Source organism: Lepisma saccharinum, chromosome 6, assembly GCF_977018435.1.
Source record: "Lepisma saccharinum chromosome 6, izLepSacc3.1, whole genome shotgun sequence".
NCBI classification, from domain to species: Eukaryota; Metazoa; Arthropoda; class Insecta; order Zygentoma; family Lepismatidae; genus Lepisma; species Lepisma saccharinum.
This window is the reverse complement of record NC_139234.1, coordinates 25,246,296-25,269,020: the sequence shown is the minus strand read 5'-3', so window position 1 is coordinate 25,269,020 and position 22,725 is coordinate 25,246,296.

Genomic DNA, 22,725 nt, shown 5'->3' with positions numbered 1-22,725 from the left:
AGGCTAATCACCCGCTGCATTAAAGCACATTACAATGCGGAGGAAACGAAAATAGAATGTTTCCTTTCGTAGCCACGGGCAATGAGGCAACAGCTCTGCGCCCTTGCTTCGTCGCGGTTTCCCGCGTCGATGCGATGTGGCATAAGGTACGTCCGTCATTCCGCGCGCCGGAAGGTTCGATGTCGGACATTCGAGTGTCATATTCCGCCCAGAATTTGGCCAGCCCGGGCACGTCTACCGACGAGCCCTTGTCATTCCGCTCCTAGTAACGCCGTGGTTCGCTCGAACCCGGTACTTTCGGTCAGGCCCTGATGGCTATGACAGAACTACCACCTGGGAAATTATCATCAATTCCCAGGATTTTATCTAAATTTTGAAAGTGGCATTTGATTTTGATGACCCTTGTCCTTGCAATAGTCTCTTGAAATACAATTTGGTATTTTTTTATTTTTTTTTACATGCATTTGGTGCGTGACTTATAATAGTTCGGCTATAAACGATACGACTCAATCACACCATGGTGTGTACTTAGTGGGTCACAGCAGAGAGTATTGCTGAAGTCAATTGTGGTTTTAATTAATTAAAGTCCTTTAAAGTTTCAATTTCATATATATTTTTAAAACAGACCGTAACTTGTTAATGATCCGAAAAGTAACGCCGTTTGTGTTTATGTGTTTTAAGTTTAAACTGTTAAAGATTATCATAAGGAGGATATTTAATTTTATCACGTATAGTTTTGAAATGCACAAGGATCAGTGGTCGACTCACTCGTAATTAAAATGACTGAAATCTCCTCGGCCCGAAGATGGGAGCCTTGGTACTAATAATTGTAGTGCAAATTGATAAGGAGATAGTCGAGAGAATACATGAGTCAGTCGCAGAGCATTTTTATTTTTACCTTATTTAAGGAATATTTTTTTTTACTAAAGTAAAGTTAATATGTGAAAAAACGAAACGCTAATTATATTTCTAAGAATAGAGGAGCAATTATATGTCCGCTACTATACGCTGGCGTAAGTAGTAAGAGTGACGCTACCATTCGTTTAGAGTATAACCCGCTCGTTGATTAAATGTTCTAGCTAAGGAATAATGATAGGTGTTTTTAGTTGTACGCGCAGAAATACCGGTAGTGAAATATAAAAGAGTGCGCAAGTGTTTATATATATGTTTTAAGGAATAGAGGAGCAATGATGTCAGCTACTAAAGGTAGTAAGTGTGACGCTCCCTTCCATTGGTTTTAAGGTTATGTCTTCCCCTACGAATTAATTGTGTACACAGAGGTACCCGTAGCAAGAGGAATGACACTGTCATTGTAGCGCAATGACATAAGAATGACTTAGTCTGCATGACTTTTAGTTTGTTAAAACACCATAGTTAGGCGTAAGCCAACTTGTAATGAAAAGTAGAACGAGACGTAAGCGGTATTCAAGGCGTGGAGTATTTCACATATTAACGAGATTTTTTTGTTATTATCCATATATTTATTGTCTCTTTCAGCTATTTATTAAAGGATAGCTTAATATTCCTCCTTTTGCGTTTTCTAGCTTTGAATTTTAAATACCTTAAATTTCATGTGTATTTATATTATGATATTTATATTTCAAGTTACGGCATTCCTTAATGTTTAAATAAACACTCTTCAGCATTATTCAACAGATTTCGTGTGGTTATTTAATCGCATCGCAAATCACTAAATCACTAAATAGCGATAAAAGTTAAAAAGGTTGTTTAAATTAAGGCAAAACTGGTTGTCATTTTTTTTTTCATTAAATAACGATGAAGTTTTGCGAATAGTATAATCAATCAAGCCCTCCCCTTAGGTATAATCACGTTTACATTCCGTCAGCTTACGGTAGGTTTAAACACGCAAGTTTAATTTCTGCACCGAAAGCACGATTCATTCGTTGTTTTCCTTTCGTTCCTTCGAACTCAGGATATGTGCAGTCGCAAGACTCAAGTTAAGGATTTTCCTTCCATGTAAGTCGTTAGATTTCCGTGCACGAAGCGCTAGAATCTGTCCGTCTAAATTCAGCTGAGCTGTTTCAACGTATCACATTACGCAGTCAAGGGCGTCCGGTATCGAAGCTGGTGATGTGAATTGTAGTGTAACTAGCCTTTGGCTCCTCGCGGAATGTGCTGATTCGGACCCATAACCCCACATCGAGATACTCGGAATGAACGTTTCGTATCGGCGAGATTCTTGCAGCATATTGAACTTTAAACTCACGTGACTTTCCATTCATAGCCAGGCAACTTCGTGCTTTTAGAATGCACAATAATTACTTATGGAATTACAGATTCTTTCAATGGCCACCTTAACTAAATTTTATAATAAAGAATACTTGCATTTATATATTTTAGCTTTCCCGCACGTCATGAAATCTAATTGAATGCTCCCGTAAGCAAGGACACATTTAAAAGCAAGCCACATTTCAGTCAGCCTCACAGATTCGAACAGCAATCTTTTGGATTTAATTCAGAGTGTTACAAAAAAACTCCAATTTTTATTAATAATTTTCATATTTTATCCTCATTTAACTTTCCTTTCCTTTATTTTATTTTATTACAATGCTCAGAAATTGTTTTAACTGTTTATTATGTCACACGTCAGGATTTTGCTGCCGTAACACGTCAGAAAACGAAGAGCAATATAGTTAATGATTTTATCACATTGTTTTGTCGTTTAAGTAACTTTAACCATTAGTTTAAAAGTTTCGTCATTATACGCCATTAAGTCGAAAGGACATTAGTTTGGGGGTTTATTTTCATTTTCCGTTGATATTTTATATCATGTTACACCTTTCTGGCATGTCGTATTTAATGGATTGGGTTGGTTACATGATGTGACACAAAGAGGCTTCATATTTTATGGCATACACATATTTATCCATCAATATTTAATCCCAGTTATTTTAGTTTGTTTTCTGTCCCTCCTTATTATATATTGATCATATGCCAACAAAGGGCATTTAGTGCCATGTCCTAACTTTAGTTTTATATTGCACATTATTTTATATTTTGGGAGAAGCCAGGGGCTATATATATAATTTAGTCAATATATACATATATTACTTTTGATGAAGTCATATTTTCATTTTAATGGTGTTCCAGTGTTAAGGCGTCAAATGACATTTTCCGCCTTTTATTTTCTTTAGCCTTCATTCAAACTTTGTTTTATACTTTATATCACTTATTGGGCAGTTTATTTTATTTTAGTTTACTTATCTTTACTCATGATTTTCACTTGCCTATAAAAGACGATTACTTTACACATTTTTTATATATTTTCAATATTGAATGACTGTGAGCAATGTAGTTTATTCCTATGTCCAACCTGTTTCCTTCCCTGTTCGGGAATTCCAAGAGTTCAAGGAATTTCGAAAAGTCCAGTGATTTTTTTGAGGCCGGAAGAAGAAGGCATTCCTGACGGCTTTGGAGCTAACCAGCCTCCTTTGGGCTTCAGCGGTGTATGTCACGTAGCAGCACCGAAAACCCTATTCCAAGTGACATCCCAGGATCAGAAGAGCGTCAGAAACATAAGAAGAAATGTCATCTTACAGAGCAAACCCCCCCCCCCCACGACTCTAACCCCCCTTAAGAAGAAGCATGAACATCTTTCATGTACATCGTCCCCTTTTGCTCTGTAAGGCCAGGCAGTACTTCACGACATAGTGGAACTTTCCGGGTACAGTCAACGACCCAAATGTGTTGAGACCCATCCCTGTGGATCAGCAACCTGCCAGCCACCTGTGAACAGTTTCATCCTACCAGTGGCCATATTTACTGTTCCCCTTCTTGGAGTGATTGCAGTACGGTACACCTTCCGTTTTCGCATGCAACGAGCGTACGAAATGTGTCGCCATTCGATGTGTGCCGGAAATATGCAATGGCGTCTGCTGTGAACTTTCGGGGGCCTATCCTAACATTCCCCCCCAGTGTCCGCCATTGAACAACGCATATTTTGGGGCGTGGAAACGCTACTTGGAGTGGCTTTCCATGGACTACCCTGTGTTCGCCCGCCCCACGGCCAACGTGTTTTCATCTGACCTGTACTGAACAGTATTCCTGAACTTTCCACACCGGGATTCGAATCCGGTCCCCTAGTGCAATTGAGATCGGTCAAGGACAGTGTATGTCCCGGAACAGTGCTTCGTACCCTAGGACTCCGGGGTTTGAGTGTATTTGGATTGCCCTGCCTTTTGATTTCTCAGGTCATAGTGTGCACACATAGTGTGCTACGAACGTCAGTGAAAACATCATCTTCAAATATTTTTTTTTTAATCTTCGTGTGGTTGTGCGCAGTCCAGTGAAGCTTGGTGTTTACCACGGTCTTTTTGCTCTCGCCTCGAACTGTCATCCTGATGAGGCGGAAGATTGCGAGCATGCGGCCTCAAGGTTTCTCATGGATTGCGTTCGGTGTTTAGTTAGCACTTGTTCAGAAACCATTCGCATGTATCGCGTTACGATGCAGTGTGTTGAACTTTCCGCTGACTCCACGGACCTGCGAACAACACTTTATATCGCATGTTGACCAACCGTCAGCATTGTTGATTACGAAACACTCTTCCAGCGTGTGGCTAATGAAAACAAAAGACTTTCTTTCAGCATTCAAGCTTGAGCTTAATTCTGTTCCATTTAATTTTCGGTGAAGGGTCTCCGACATTTTTTTATTATTATTTTATTTTATGTATCCTTTTTTGTTCATGTAATAAACAAAACCTTTTAAATTTTGGTGAATGGCAGAAGGTTCAATTTAAACTTTTCATTATTACAATTTCAATTTTGGAAATTGTTTCGCAAGAGGGGGTGTCGTACCATGCCCTGTTCGATTAAGAAATATTGACCCTGGCAGACCTTGTCAGCTCCTGCTCAGAATGTGTGGAATAAGCTTTTTACAGGAAATGGTAAGAACACTGGCCTTTGGCAAGAGGTGACGAGAGGCCAAGCGAGGGTTTATATACGTGCGCATGAGAGCGACACGAGGTCTTTTAATCTGGAATCATCGGAGAAGCAGGAGCTACTGGTCTTATTTCTAAACCGAACAGGGTAAGATAGTCTACACCCATTCTGCCATTTGCATTGCTCTTCAGTCTAGAAACGAATCATGAGTCTATTTTAATGAATAGTTAGATATTTGTACCTGCCCGTTCAGGGCTGTCTCTACCATCAACTAGTACTAATAGTTACATCCCTATTTAAGATCCCCGCGTTCAGAGGAACGCTACGACATAATTTGGAGGCTAGGTTTGGAATAAATCTTCGATGAAAATTTACCATACCCATAAATGATCTAACTTGGGTCACATCTTTTGGGTAATGGACAGCATAATGAAGCATCTATGTTCTTAGGAGAGGGACTGATTCCTTTATCACTAATTAAATATCCCAAATATTCAACATGTTGAGAAAGAAAGGTACATTTCTCCAAATTAGCTTTCACATTGTGTGCTTGTAGTCTAGAGAGCACTAAACAAGTTCTCTCGTAACATTCATTCTTCGTTCTTCCACTAATTATGACATCGTCCAAGTAGAAAGCAACTCGTGGTGTTTCTCCAAGGATCTTTGCCAATGTCATTTGAAAAATATCTCCACTTATAGAGATTCCAAAGCATAACCTTTTGATTCTATATAAACCAATATGAATGTTGACAATCGTAAGTTTATGTGCTGCGTCTGATAACAGAAACTGAAGATAAGCCATCTTCAAATCAATAACTGAAAAATGTGTACATACAACAAGTTTAATGAAAATATCATCAGGCGTGCTGCAATTAAATTTTACATTATCTGTCATTTTATTAATCGTAGAGGAAAAGTCAACACATAATCTCACCGAACTGTCCATTTTCATTACTGTAACTAGTGGAGAAGCCCAATACGAGTAAGCAATTGGTTCCCACAATCCTGATTTAACTAATTAACCAATCTCAGCTTCGATTTTGGAACGTAAACCATATGGAATATCGTAAGCTTTTTTGAAGACAGGAACAGCTCCTGGTTTCAATGGATAATTCCTCTGGCTTATTTAACTGTGTAGAGTTCATATTATAACTCTGATAACTACTGATTAATTGATTTCTCCACAAAGGATTAATTACATTCAACCACGATCGTCCGATTAAATGATTTTGTAGTTTTCTGAACAAATGATAGTCGGTAGACGGTAAGTTCTGCCAACATACTCGACATCTAGGAATAGGAATGCTTGGCAGCAAGGAGATAACACATTATTGCCTACACCTGTAATCACGATATTAGTAGTCTGAATAGGTATATTTTTTATACAAACTGAATTAAAAAGCGTAACAGCTGATCCTGTATCCACTTCACATTCACATTGTATAATACAGTTATTAATGTTCAAATTTGCCAAATGAGGCTTTGCTGTAACTACATGTATACAGTGTTAGAAGATGAGTTAATATTGTTACTAGGCCTAACCAGATCTAAATGATATAACGATAAGACATCTAGGTTGCTTTTCGCTTTGTCTAATAACGAGATATCATTACAAGCATAATCGTTTTGTAATGATTGAGACTTATTCACCGTAGAATCTTTGAATCGCTGTTTCTTCCTACAACGTTGATGCCACCGGTCTTTTATCCCACAATACGTACACATATAATTCTTTGCCGGACATGACCCTATTCCATGACTCCCTGTACATTTAGTACAAGGGTGAAATTGTTTACTATGATCCGGTAAGGAGAGTACTTTAGATGAGGAACTTGTCCCGTCAGATTGATTCCGAAATGAAACTGTAGTCGGACTATTGCCTGTCACATGGCATTTACGTTTCCCGACTGTCCTGCTACCATAAGAAACATCTTTCGTAATTTCATTGTGGACAAACATTCTAGCTTCTTTTTCTAATGTTTCCATTTGCACAGCAATACCCGGACTTTTACTAAACGTCAAAGAAGCGTCAGACAATAACTTCTTTCTAGTAGCCTCGGAACGAATTTCCACTATCAACTGTTCAACTAACGCTTCGGCTCCGGTACCCCTTTCTACACCCTCGACTTCAGGCACATTTCAAATATTTTCGTGAAAATGTTTAGTTCCTCATAACAAACAGTGTTTTCAAATAGCGCGGAAGTTAATTTTTTAGATCTACGTGCTATGAAACTTAAGTTTTTTTATAAAATTAAAATTCCTTGCGTAACGTCAAAAAAAATTTAAGAACTTCTATGATGGCGGATGATGGATTCATGTCACAGCCGCAAGTCTGAAGATTTCGGATCATGGATTCATGTCACAGGCGCACGTCTGATTTTTTTCTTTTTCTTCTTATGATTGACTTGTGCAATGGGAACATTTGCGATCGCGATCTGCTATTTGTGGCGATATATTGGCGGATTGGACATTTCAGACATTGGATTTCATTTATGCGACTTCAGAAATTGGAATTAATTATTTCTTTTCGGCAACTGCAGGCCGTAAAGGGAAGGGTTGTTTTTTTCTAAATGACTTGTGGGATGGGGTAATTTGCGACTTCCTATTTTTATGATGGGAAGGGAGTTGAGGTTGAATTCTGTGGAAAAGGACAACAAGGACTTTCAACGTAGGAGTTACTTCATTTTTGGACTTACAAATTTAACTTCGACCCGCAATTCAGTGCCTAGGCTTGGTAAAAAGAAGTAAGTTACCTTCTTAGGTTTAATTTTAGCCTTCATATTTGGTATCTTCATGTGTTAATGAGGAAAACAGTGAGAAATTGTGTTGGGGCAGGTGACTCCGGCCAATTTCTAACATGCCTTTAAAAGGGACTCTATAGATAAAGGCGGGGCCGCGGTAGCGGTAGGGGGCCGTAAGTCAATTATCGCAGGGGAGAAGCCCGGAATCGGTGGGAAATTTGGACTCAACAATTTCAAACGACAAAATCTCAAATTTTAACGTCTGTACAGTCGTAAATACTTCTTTCCGGGCTCCATTTTTTTAAATTCACAATTAGGATCACATAATATTCATAATGAAAAAATTTGAAAATTCGAGGGTGTAGAATGCCATACTTATTGGTCTTAGACTTAAAATGAGACAATAGCTTATCTTTCAGCACTGAATAAGGCTGTAACTGTACTTGCTCAGGAGCCAGCAGATTTTTCAATCTCCGAAATCAATAACGGCACTTTGTGCTCCTCAGGTAACTTCTGAACAACACATCATTGTTCAAAACGAAGCAAATAATTATCGATCTCTTCAGTTTCAGACCGAAACTCAACAAATGTTATACGATTCGACATAATGACAATTAATAGAAATTGCTACTCACGTGAATATCAACAACCGTTGTACCATATGGTGTAAAGGGAAATTGTGTCATTCCGAATTATGCCCTTACTTAAAGTCATGTAAATCCTGCAAATTAGTAAGCATACATGAATTCACCTAAAACCACTTCATGCCAATCTTCCACAGTATTCCATCCTAAACGACTGCTCCATAAATAATATCATCGCTTGCTTAGACTTACTTCATGATAAATGAAAGTCATTAACAACAACACCGAACGATGATAACACCTGTTTAATTGTGAAAAACTAGACATAATATATCACAATAAAAACTTATTCATGTATACATTTACTCCATGTTCGTACCTCCATATATCACAAATCGTGTCCATGGTAACCCACACAGATTACAAACTTGGTTACGTTCTTTATAATTTATATCTATCAATCTTGCAGTTGTCGAACTGGCTGGAATCTTTCTCCTGGTTGTTGTCCTTCCCTGTCTGGAAGAGAAAGGCCACAAACTCGGGCATGTCGTACCGGATGCTGTTAAACTGCGTGGTCACGTCAAATTCAAAATGATTGCCGGAAGCAGGTTTCTGTACGCACTGGTAGCAGTAAAACTGGATGGGCACTTGGGGATTCTTCAAAATATTTGCTTTGTACTTAAGAGCGTGGTTGGATTCCTATTTTACCACAGGCATGCGCAGCTCCATGGACATTACAAGGCACTTAGCAGGGTCGGGTAATGTGTTTGGAAGCGGGGTGGTCCCGACTGGACCCAAAGTGCTGTAACGCATCAGCACGTCGTTGTCCTTGGCGGCTCTGCAAAAGGTGACGAGCAAACCACCCTTCCACATGATCTCTGCGTAGTCGGAGAAGAAACCAGGTAGCAGGGGCATGGGAAACAACACCGTGAGGCTTTGGGTTTTGATCTTTGCGCCAGCTTCGAATCCCCCTGCTTTGTAGTATGCAGCATCGGCCTTAGATAGTTTCAACGTTCCCAAAGATGTCGAGGTGATCCCAGGGTAGTCGACTCGATCGATGACGATGCCATGCTTCCTGACTTCCATCTGCGAGAACAGGTACGGCACAAAGTTGTCCACGATCCTCAGGTTTGCGTTGGTCGGGAAAGCTTCACCGCTGTCTCTCTTCACCACGTCGAACTTGATGTACAGGTCAGCTCTGTGCGGATGCATCCACATCGAACTCGATCTATCGGTTTGGCTCGTTGAGGTTCACAAACGTGCGACGGTTGGGAGGGAAGGACTGAAACTCATAACTTTCGATTTGCTCCATGATGGTTATTTATTATACGCTGATCTCCACAACGGCGCTGGTCGTGGCTCCGGCGAAATCCACCACCTCACCACCAACTCTATGTTGTCTATGCGGTTGCGACACACGGGAAAATATATCGGTGACGACGGGGTGTAGATGATTGGCTCCATGAACTCCGAGTTCGGTTTGAACGTGGCGATGATCCCCGTCTGCTAGTGGCTGCCTGGGATCCCGTCCGAGGACTTGGTGATCATGCCTTCCGCCAGTTGCAGTGCACTTCAGAGTCTCGATGGGTAGAAATTTAGGAATGTTGGCGCCGATGTGCTTGATGCCAGGTTCGAGCTTGGTACCGTTCTTGAATCCCAGGAGCTCTCCGACAGTACCTAGGTCCACGGTTTCTGTGGCAGACACCAGTTCCACCCTGTGGGTAACGGAGTTCTGCGACAGCAACACACTTCTTAGCAAGTGGACCTGCAAGGTAGATAGGTTGTACTGTCCGGGGGTGACGCTGATTTTTTCGCTGCCTACCTTGATGGTGTTGTTATGCACCGTCACATTGGGTATCAGGTACATGTTGTAGAATGCGCGAAGGGCGATGGATTTAGAATAGATGATGTCGTCGCAACGAGAGTTTCAGGAGCAAAGTCTCGCTGGTGAGATGGAGCACTCCTATCGTGCTTCAGGTGCCACAACGCTTTCTGGAAATCTTCGATCGTCAGGTTATTTATTCGTGAGAGGAAAACGAGCATGGATACGCATGGACGCACTTCGTCGAAACCTTGCATGCGTTCGTCGTTGTAGTAGAGATTGGAAGCACCAACTCAGCAGGTGGCACACCACCGAAAGAATCGAAAACGAATGCGTTGCCGTTTGCTTGCTTGTGCTAGCAGATCCAGTGTGTGCCAGGATTTTCGTAACTTTCCAGGTTGAAAACGCCACACTCTTTTTTCTTCACGACGGAGGGTAGGGAATCGGACATGACAACGCCCCTGAAGTGCTTGATTCCCAGTGGCTCGATTAGAGATTCAATGTCGAAGTTAGACAGTGGCTCTTCTTTTTTAAAACTTCTTCAGGGCTTCGAGCTTCCTGCCCACGCCTTTCCTTTAATTCTCCATGGCTAGGTTACGGCGTTTCTGCTCTTCCAGCTCGGCCTTGGCATCGATGATGGTTTTGGCGATGGTGGCGCTTCCACCGGCCAAGATACCCACGGCACCCACAGCAGCCATGATGGCCCGGATGCTAAATATGAAACCTCCAGTCGTATGTTGCTTCCGCGAACGCTGGAACCTTCTTAGCTGAGAGGTGCTGAGCAGCAATTTCAATCCGTGGCCCTTGGCCAGGCAGGAATGTTTCTTCTCCCTCTGTTTCTTGGTGAGCAATCCATCAAAAGTTCCGAGAGATTTGAGGTTTGCGTATGGCACCTGGTAGACGACACCCTTCCGCTTCATGTTGGTTGTATATCATGGGAGGAGAGGCAGAAAGTTCGTGCTTTGCCTAATGCGATTATGTGATTGATGATGCTATCCGTTTCCGCGTTTGACTCATACCAATCGTCCGTATATCGTCTCCTTGCGTAGAGCAAGGGTGCCAGAGCATTGTCTTAATTTTTAGAAGCATTGCTACCTGTAGGGTTAGTTGGCCCCCTTTCCCTTTTACAAATTGAAAACTGCGTATTTTCATTATGTACAGATAGCTCTGTGTGTATGTGTGACACAGGCATGCATGTTTCCATCCATAGCATATGCACTAATTACAAGAGAGGAAAAGAGGAACAAGATGCCCAGTCTGCCTCAATATTGCTTAAGGTTTGGTTAACATGGGATATATCGTGGTCAATATTGGTAATCGCTATTAAAATAATATATTAGGCAACAGAATGCTAGCTGCGCATTGCACAGGAGTCGAAGAAGGGTAACGGCATCAACACTGCACCACGGTTGCCAGTTAGGTTTTGTTAATAAGTATTAGATCATACTCAGTGTTGCCAACAACTATTTGCAGGTTAGCTTCGCCTGTAAAATATAATATGGTGGAATTTTCGTGGGGTGAGTTGGCAACACTGCGAGCCCCACGAGCCCCAAATGATGACGTTCAACACGAAGACCAGCACTACTCTACAGGAAGTGGGTCTACAGCCTAAGCGGTAAGACTTAGCCAAAATCTGTTTGCGAATTTATAATGTATACCTCACCTATATGAGAGTAAAAGTTTCAATACAACCTATGCTCAGAAATCCAAAATGGCGACAGGAAGTGGGTCTATCTCGGAAACCGTTGGTTGTAGAGAGTTCGGGTTTTCTGCATTAGCATAGTCTTGGTGTTCCTAAGTTCAAAAGGGAGGGGTTGGGTCCCATTGTCGAAATTTGGTTTTGTTGATGACAATGCAGTCTGATTCGGGGTTTCCATGATAGCCTGCTTCCTGAACCCGAACACATTCATAGGCATGGATATTTTTTATGCGCGCGAGTTGAAACACCACGACAATAAGTTGCCAATGTTGCAAATGGGGATTTTCGCCAAATCCTAAATATCCGAGAAGTTAGCCACATCACAGTAAGGTAAGATGTCATCCATTTAGGTTAGATTAGGTTGTAATAGAGTACGATGTTAGTTTAGATTAGGGTGTGAAAGAGTAACATGAGTCGGTAACATTGCGAGCCCCATTTTCGAAACAGCGTAAAAGGGTACAATAAACTGGCAAAACTGTTAAATATACATCGAAAAAAGTTATGAGTTGGCTACACTGTAAAAAATTTATCGTAAAAAAAGGCTACAAGTTAGCAACACTGCGAGCCTCACTGAGCCCAATTTTCGTGCGCAGAACCCGGCCACCTATACTACTTACGTCTTTTAAGAGAAAGTGAAAAAAAATTCCCTAATTGTTAAAATTGAAAGAAATTATACATTTTTTTTGTTCAATGCAGTATTATACAATCCTTTCTAATATAATTATGAATGAAAATCCATTTCAATGTTCATTTCAATTGATTCATGAAAATAACTATTTCTTATTTTAACATTTTACGCAAGATTTTTCTACCACCGAAACCTTAATTTAGTATTTTTATTTTCGAAAGATTATTCTTTCAGATTAGTGTTTTAAATTTTAATTATAATACTCTATAGTAGAGAAATAATCTTTGGTGTTAATTTCTTTTATGTTTTTAAAATTTGCAAACTTAGTTTTATAAAGTTAAAAGATAATTTTGTAGTATTTATTTGACTCATTAAATTTTGCGATACTATTTCTAAAGTTTAGAGTTTCATTTTATAATATAAACTCATATAACTGCTTCCATCTTTTGGCTCTTATTGTGTAACTTTCTATTTACTGAAATTGTGTTGGAAAAAAAGGGTTTTCACCTTGAACTTTTACCCTTTAACCCAATGTTTTGACTTAAATATAAGCGTTTTAGATAAGAGAAGTTTCCCCATAGGTGCATAATGGCCATAAATGCCGTCGCATCCAAAAATTTTAACTAACTCATTCATTCTAATATTCCAAGTGATGTTATTTTTAAGAATTCAAGAATACAGGTTGTCATATCGTGCAAAATCATTACATTTGATAAATAACTAGGTTTGATTATGCACAGATCTACGTATATACGCATAGTAGGCTATGCATACACATCGCGACGATGAAAATGAGTGATGATTAGACCTCGGATTTTTAGGTTCTAAAAAAATGTACTTTTAGGTTCCTAAAATAGGTCCTAAAAATCCTAAAATAATTTCTAAAAATCCTGAAATAGGTTCTAAAAATCCTAACATAGGTTCTAAAAATCCTAACATAGGTTCTAAAAATCCTAAAATAGACTCTAAAAATCCTAAAATAGGCTCTAAAAATCCTAAAATAGGTTCTAAGAATTCTAAAATAGGTTCTAAAAATCCTAAAATATTTTCTAAAAATCCTGAAATAGGTTCTAAAAATACTAAAATAGGTTCTAAAAATCCTAAAATAGGTTCTAAAAATCCTAAAATATTTTCTAAAAATCCTGAAATAGGCTCTAAAAATCCTAAAATAGGTTCTAAGAATTCTGAAATAGGTTCTAAAAATCCTGAAATAGGTTCTAAAAATCCTAAAATAGGTTCTAAAAATCCTAAAATAGGTTCTAAAAATCCTAAAATATTTTCTAAAAATCCTGAAATAGGTTCTAAAAATACTAAAATAGGTTCTAAAAATCCTGAAATAGGTTCTAAAAATCCTAACATAGGTTCTAAAAATCCTAAAATAGACTCTAAAAATCCTAAAATAGGCTCTAAAAATCCTAAAATAGGTTCTAAGAATTCTAAAATAGGTTCTAAAAATCCTAAAATATTTTCTAAAAATCCTGAAATAGGTTCTAAAAATACTAAAATAGGTTCTAAAAATCCTAAAATAGGTTCTAAAAATCCTAAAATATTTTCTAAAAATCCTGAAATAGGCTCTAAAAATCCTAAAATAAGTTCTAAGAATTCTGAAATAGGTTCTAAAAATCCTAAAATATTTTCTAAAAATCCTGAAATAGGTTCTAAAAATCCTAAAATAGGTTCTAAAAATCCTGAAACAGGTTCTAAAAATCTTAATTTAGGCTCGAAAAATTCTAAACAAGGTTACAAAAAACGTAAAATTCCTGAAAAATTCTGATTAGATACACAATAAAAGCAATGAGATCTCCTGATTCTTCATACTGTATTATTGGTATTTTACCAACTAGGAAGTCGTTTACAAACACTGAAGTCAGTAAGCGCTTGTACCCACACATTCGCACACATTATTAGCATGTTACCAACTAGGTCGACGTTTACAAACAATGAAGTCAGTGGCGGCTTGTAATCACATATTCGCGATTATCTCGAAAATGGCTCGTTTGCAGACCCATGTTTACTGAGACTTTTTTGCTTCTATTATCGTGTACTTTCACCTGTGTCAGTTTGTCCTATTACTTTTGAGACACCCTGTATATATATATAAGACTATGTTCATCCCCCCTCCCCACCTTCCAAGATCCACTCCTGAGCTCGCTACTGCATGTTATAACCACAGAATATAATGTTATGTTCAATCAAAAGACCGCATAGCTTGTGTGCAATATGTATACCACACTTTCAATAGTTGGATGGGCCTCCTCGATGGCGCAGTGGTAGCGTCGTCGCCTTGAAATCAAGGGGTCCCGGGTTCGATACCCGGTGGAGGCACAAGTGGCTCGAATCCCACTTCAAACTGTAGGTCCAGTCCCGATTAGCCTTACTGTGCATACAAGGAACTTCAAACACTAAATAAAAAATAAACCATAAATGAGTGGGTTTGCTGTGGAGAGAGGCAAGGCTCCAGATGTCTGCAATATTTGTTAGTTTTAGTTTTGTAGACATTGATGCCAAGCTACCAGACGTCCATTCCTTTTAATCTCGATTTTTTAAGAAGCAGTCGTGATGTGTAAATGTCTCGTATTTTGGTTCTTGCATATTTAGAAATGTTCTCTAATACGTATCATTTCATTTATAAATATATTATTTTCTAAACACAGCCTTTATCTGTAAGCTACTGTGTTGCTGACTGTTGTATGCCTGTGTGTTGGGGTTACTTTGGATCATAATATTGCAACCAGTGACGTGCCGTAGACTTTAAGTTTACGTCTACATGCATTGTCTACACGTAATCTACGCGTAGATTACATTGGGTTGTAGTTTACATAGGCTACGTAGACAATCTAAAGTGCATTATAATTAATTTTCAAGGGTTTCATGAAAGGAAAGTGACATTTTCAACTATATTGGTTCCTAACGAAATGAAAAGAATCCTATTTACACCAAAATTTACGTTGATTGTGGAACTTACCACAAGCCTGAGCCGGCCCCCGTGGCACATCGCGCTGCGACGCCAGGGGTCCCGGGTTCGAATCCCGGCCCGGGCATGGATGTTTGTGAGTGTCCATTGATCAATTTCATCATATCATCACTCATCCCCATATTCACAAATTAGCCTAAAGTGACACAAAAAGCGAAGTAAAATAAAGCAAATCAATCAATCAATCAATTATCACAATTGCGGTAATTCACCACATTTTCATACGCTTTAAGCAGTTGAGTCCCAAAACAAGGGGCAGGAACAGTTTACTTTCGCTTGGTAGAAAAGGTTTTGCATAGTGCTGGGGCCCTCGCTCCACCAAATCGCCGCCACTGGCTTTAAATGATGAACTTGAAGTTCCTGGACCTGTGCGACTCTCCCTTCATCAATTTAATGTAATCATCACTCATCTTCATCATCTCGATTAGCTAAAAACGTTCTATAAAACTACGTTAACTCAGGCCCGTAGCCAGAATTGATCTCCAGGGGGGTCCATGGGTTATCAGGGGGGGGGCTTTGTACATCAAGTCTATTTTTCAAAAGTTTAACAATGTTAAATGAAGGTAAATTAGGTGTGTGAGGGGAGGGAGTCATTAAGTTACATAAAGTTTAAAAAAATCACACAAGTACTACATTTTCTATATCATTTAAAATATCACTTGAAGTGTTAATTGGCTGCTACTGAAATCATCCCTTAGTACACATTCCATACTACGTTTGCTTTGATGATACAGATATTTTTATATTACACAGAAAAAGATGGACAATATTCAATCATTGGTCTACCGTACATTATTCCACTCCCCGGCCGAAACAATAAAACTCCCCTTCGTTCCCAAAACTTGGGAGCTGTTAACCTTTGACGCAGATGCGGAGGGAATTTGCATAATGACATCAAAGTCACAGATTTCTGTATAAATGAGAGGTTGCAACAGGGGCAACGAAGGTACAGATAAAGAAGCTCCCCTGTGAAGAAACTTTCTGAAGTCTAGAGAAGAGAATCTCCTAAATACTTGCCGCTACTTAAGACTTCTTCTTATAAATAAGATGTGCAATAGCTGCTGTTCATGCTCCCTGAATTTATCCTTCACCAAAGTTGTGAGCAAAATAATATGTGCTGTCTACATTTTCACTTTTCACTGCAAACAAATTATACAAAATAGTTTTACCTAATGTCAAGGGGGCTGACCTCAGTGCCAGGGGGGGCTGACGGTAGTTCCAGGGGGGGCTCAGCCCCCCTGGCCCCTGCCTGGCTACGGGCCTGCGTTAACTAAAAAATCAAATTTTCATGAAACTCCTTCCTCGCTAACCCCCAATAGCTGGGCAAATTAACAGTTTCAAAATCGTTCACTAGATGGCAGCAAATTACCTGATAATTACCATTTATTCCAACAGATGGCAGGGTCAGTATTTTCAAGCTCAACCGCTAGATCGTTGAAGACAGAATGCAACAGAATTTCTGTTGACTGCTTCTACTGAAATCAAATGGTGTAACACCCTCTACCACTACAGGGTACTACTGATAAGACACACAAAAAATAATGATAATGTTCATTTGTGTGTTTTTGTGAATGTCGCACGCCTTCTCTCTCTCTCTCTCTCTCTTTCAAGAGACCATTAACAGATCGACACAGATAAGATACCGGGTGGTCCAAAAGTCCGGGAACGGTCACATTTCGTGAGAAATACGCATCGAATCGGAAAACGAAAAAATGCGTGTTCAATAAGTGAAGGAAAGCTATTCAATGATATCACACTTGATTCCCCACCCCGCCCCCTGGAGGCAACTGGAGGCAACTCCTAGCTCAATTAGGAACGGAATCTGCATGTGATCGTAGACCCCCCCCTTCCATATACTCTATTGAAAGGTCTTGACGTGCAGATTCCTAATCTACAATCGCTTTTACTCTAGCTCAATTAGGGGCAGAGATACGTCCCTTTGATTTTTTTATTTTTTTTTTAGTTTTATGATTTTTTATTTTAATCGACATATTTCCTAATTGAGCTAGGAGGATGGTTGATAGATCGTTGGACTCAGAATGAAGTCCTCTTTCCGATTCTACAATATGGGGGTTTCCATTTAAAATTTCACAGTTGCCCCCGCCTCACCCCCAGGGGGCGGGGGTGGGGATTCAAGTGTGATCTCATTGATTAGCTTTCTTTCACTTATTCAACATGTATTTCTTCGTTTTATGATTCGATGTGTATTTCTCACGATATGTGACCGTTCCGGGACTTTTGTACCACCCGGTATATGAACAATAAGAGTATAACAAGATTGATTGATTTTGATGATTTTATTTTTATTTTAATTCTCTATTCTGCGACTTTTGTCTAATCCCGAAGAACGCTCATGTCCAGGCCGGGATTCGAACCCGGAACCCTTGACGTTGTAACGCACTGTACTAACCATTCCGCTACGAAGGTCGAAAAGTCAATGGTAGCGTTCATGGTAGATAAAGATAGTGGTCACGTCACAACATCGCACGATGTATCGTATGGGATGTGAAATTTTCGAGTGTTATATGCACACTAGTACAGCCACATGGCTGAAGTCACTCAAGACTTACATCCTTTCTGCATATATTACAACAAACTGCGCAGAGATTAACCTACATTAACCTATTGTACACAACAGTAGCGTACGCAGGATTTCATCAATTTCAAATAAATTTCATTTATTTCGAAAACTTTCTACAAATTCACATTACCATTGTTTTTATTATACTTTAATTAATTAATAATAATAATCATAAATTAATTAATAATTATTATAATTAATTAATTAATTATTTTAAGTACCACTAATAATTACTACTAATGCAGCTGCTATTTATGAAAGAAATAGAACAAAATTACATTTCTTTTGTTTCTTTGTTACAAAATAATTATCTAGTAAACGGTTATTTGTATATGATAAGTGAGACATTTTAAGTGTGAAGAAAATCCATAAAAACAAGCAAATATATTAAATTTATTGAAATAATCGAAATATGAAACTAATTCAAGGAGCCGCGCTCGTCTACTCTGACAATCTCGTGGGATATCCGGGTTCGATTCCCGGAATTGGTTGGAATTTATCCAGCCTTGTCTCCGCACCCAGCCTCATAGCAATGGGTACCTGAGAGCAACCCTGGGGGATGAAGGCTACAGGAGCATGGTGCTGATCACATCACCTGCAAAATAGTTCGAGATCGAGAATCTTTGGGGCCCACCACACCACTATGTGTGCCTGGCACGGTGCTATATGCACGGGGGAATTTACATTACCTTTACCTATGGAACTCGCCCAGGATGATGATGAGGCGCGAGAATACATGTTGCTAAATTCCACTGAGTCTATGTTTTCGTTGAAAAGTAAGTTTATAGATATTCCAACACAGTTATCACTTCTAGGTGATTCACAAAGCACTTCTTCAACATTATTTAATGATGTGGATGTAGACTCAGCATCACTTGAGAGTTCACAAGGGGATGTGAAATCAGTACCGGGAAGAACGTTTGCAATAAGGACAAAGCAAGGAATTTTCACAATTCTCGCGAGAATCACTGCGCGACTTTTTGCAAAAAAAAAAAAAAAAAAATGCAAAATTGAACTTTGCGGCCGCTTAGATTGTGTTTGGAATGTTGTGTTTTTCTTCTTCATGCTGCATGGGAATAATAATTCAAATTATTATTATTATTATTATTATTATTATTATTATTATTATTATTATTATTACTGTCGCAGATCTTTGACTGTGATAAATTAGCCATTTTTATTTTTTTCTACAGCATTTTCCATAATATTTCAAAAGTTCAGGGGGGGGGGGGTTAAACCCGGTAACCCCCCTTAAGTACGCCACTGGTACACAACGGTTTACGTTTCTGATATATCAACGGATCACCCGGTATGTATGAAATCTAATTCATTTATATTAATAGAAAGCAAAAACTAAAGAAATACTTACAAAAAAAATAATTATTTTGTAATTTTTAACAAGTTAGTGAAGGGAATTTGTTCACCACCAAAATGCTTTTCATTTTTTTCTTCTAAACGAATTGGAGGAGAAGGACAACATTTATACGATACAAAAAGTAGTCATTGTGGATTATGAGGAATATAACATAAATACTGTGTTACTTATACTTATGACGTTATATTAAAAATACTAAAATGAGAAAAAGTGGCGAAATTCCCGCCACATGCTGGGAAATTCGCCATATAACTTATTTATCATTTTATCGTCAGTTTAGGTGTACGAAATACCAAGTTGTTGCCAATAACTCAGACACCAAAGTATAAAAGACCTACAAATGACAATACAAACATGTTTAAGAAACATAGGCACAAGTATTCACATCCATTGTAAACAAGTTGTGTGTGAAAGATCGCCTGTAAGAAAGGAAATTCGACACATTTTTTGTTACTCTGGCGAATTTACCAGCAAATGCATGGTCGAAAGAAAACAACTTATGTTTACTTGTACATGCACGCTTTCCAAAAAGAATCTTTTCACGACATTCTTACGGTTTGAGGTTACGATATCAATAATTAAAAGGAAGAAAAGTAATTCTTATCTGCCACGAAATGACAATTTCCAACGTAGTATTGAAATTCGGTACCTTTCTTTATCTTCTGTGTAGACGCAACTGCGTATTCCAAACTGTACTGCTTGCTTGCTAGTTCGCTCACCACACTACAGTTTTCAGTGGAAACAAGGCACATGTTACTTGATTTTTTACAGGCATCAGTGAGTGTATCCAACCTATAGTTTCTATCTACGATTACAAAAACTACAAGTACGGCGAAATTCCCAGCATGGCGAACATCCCTTCTTTTACCCTATGTATAAATAATTGTTGCAAATGAAATCCGTTAGGTAAACTTAATACAAATAGTTTATATATAGTGATTTATGTAAAAATATCATTACAAATATGCATATTTACACACGCCGGTCTCCGTGGTTGATTGGCTCGCACATCTCGCTACGACGTTTCAGCCACTTTTGGTTAATCGCGACGATGATTATATGATGAAATTCATGAAGACACTCACAAAGAACACCCACGCCAAGGCCGGGATTCGAACCCGGGAGCGCTGGCGTCGTAGCGCGATGTGCTAATCACTTCGCCACGGTGATTGGCGAAATGTTGTTGGAGTATTATTACATGTGACCACCAACGCTATGGTAGCATTGCAGCTAGAGATGAACGCACAATTGGTAGATTTGCAATAGTATTGTCCAAAGTAAAGGGGGGGGGTCAACTCACGGATAGACACCCCATCCGCGACCCAATACTCAGTAATACAGTCGCTTACAGACAAAGATTGTCACACGGTGTGCAGCTTGGTGCTTATTGTTTACATTCAGTTTATAAAATATATTTGTAAATTAAATTATATTTATTAGCAATGATTATTAAAATATGGGACATGTACGAGTCTGGATTAAGAACAGAAAATGCATTTTCCCAACATGACTGCAGTTCGAAAAATATCAGGACAGGGATTAAAAAAATGTAATGTCCCGACTAAATCGGGACATCTGGTAGCCATGCATGAATAGTTATAAAGCTAAAATTACAAAATATTGCAGACTGCAGACTTCTGGAGTCTGCCTCTCTTCACAACAAACACACTCATTTGTGTAAGGACGAAATCGAAATTCTTGCAAAATCTGAAAAGTCGTCAATTATATTTTCGTAGGTTTTTACAAGTCCACATTATAATATTTCATTGTTCACGGGGGGCATGGCCCCCATGGCCACTCCCCTGGGTACGGGGCTGCTCAGCGTACGCACAAAAAATATCTTTATTGGTTTCATTTTAGCATTACCACGGACGTCGGAAACGCGGGACAAGGAGATGATGCGTAATACGCTAATAATACAGAGAATTATATACTACGAAATATACAAGATACTATCAACACAGCATGACGCAATTCTACTTATTCATGATATAATTTGGGGGAGGGTGAAATTTCCCTTTCAGATTTCTCTCTCCCAGGTTTCAAGTTGTGCCGATCCACTGACAACTAGTTTGCAACTAACTCAGTAGATGGCAGTCAAATGTTTAAAGGAAGTTTTCGTTTTCCTTCTTGCGAACAGATGGCAGGAATGGAAACATTTTAAACAACAAACTGTTAATGTGTACTAGAAGTGAAGAAATGAAGCATAACATTTGTCTAGACCAATTTATTTTGCTAAACTGAAATATACAAATACTATTCCAGTTGTTCTTATTAATTCTTGGACAATAACAGCAACATTTCATAAGTTTTAAACATCGAAAAATTATTGTTTCCAGATAAATTGAGGAAAGAACTTGTGTTTTCGGGGCGGCAGGTCACTTTTATATTAATTGTCTCTGACGAAGGTCCGGAAAGGTTGATCGAATTAAGGTATTATTGATAATTAACACCAGTGCCTGCGATTAGCGGGCTCGAGGTGGTAGTTGTCCTAACACTTTTTGCCACTTTTGCACTATGCTAAACCTTATCTACGAAGGGAAAGTAAACTGTCCTTAACCACCGAGTTTTGGAACCCAATCGCCGCCACTGATTAACACTCTCGTTGAAAACAAAACTCTTGAATGTCGATTCAGAAAGTGTACTACAATACGCTCAAATTAAATTTGTATTTCTTGTATTTTACATCGCTTTACTGACACTTTCGGCTAATCGCGACGACTAGAATGAGTTATCATTAAATGGGATTGATGGAGGGAGACACACAAAAAACTCCTAGAGCCGGGATTCGAACCGGGGAATCTCGATGGCAGGATCGAGAGTCATGTTGACTGCTGGGTGACTTCGTGCATGTTAAACTGCCTCGTGATGTCTGCTGGCTGCTGCGGAACTGCGTCATGTCGACTGCTGCGGAACTGCATCAATATATAATTGTGAGCACCATCTATACTTTAAAATCTAAATACAATAAGTAGAAGCAATTGGGAATCAGATGGCACAAAGACGGATACGAAGATAATAATCAAGACGAGAACATGACCAGACTCCTCGAGATTTGTGGATACGAGAACGAGAGAAAATCGTGACTACGCCCGTGGTTTTAATTTTCCATACAAATAATGTCACATGGGATGTTTCACATTTTTACCATGTATCAAATTTATCATTTCCATTCATTTTGTTGAACTATTCAAAGCAATTTTTCCCTCTGTAGGTTTCTATGTACAGCGCGTTCGTTTTGGTTCTGGGCCGGGATAGCGCGTGACATGACGCAAATGCCGGCATTTTCGTCGTAACGTCTCACTTATTTACGTATATATCTTTAGCAAGTAGACAATTATATTGACGTATATTGGATAACGAGTACTGACCTGTGTTATAAGAGTTGTTTAAAGTTGTTTACGTGCTATCTCGGTCAAAAC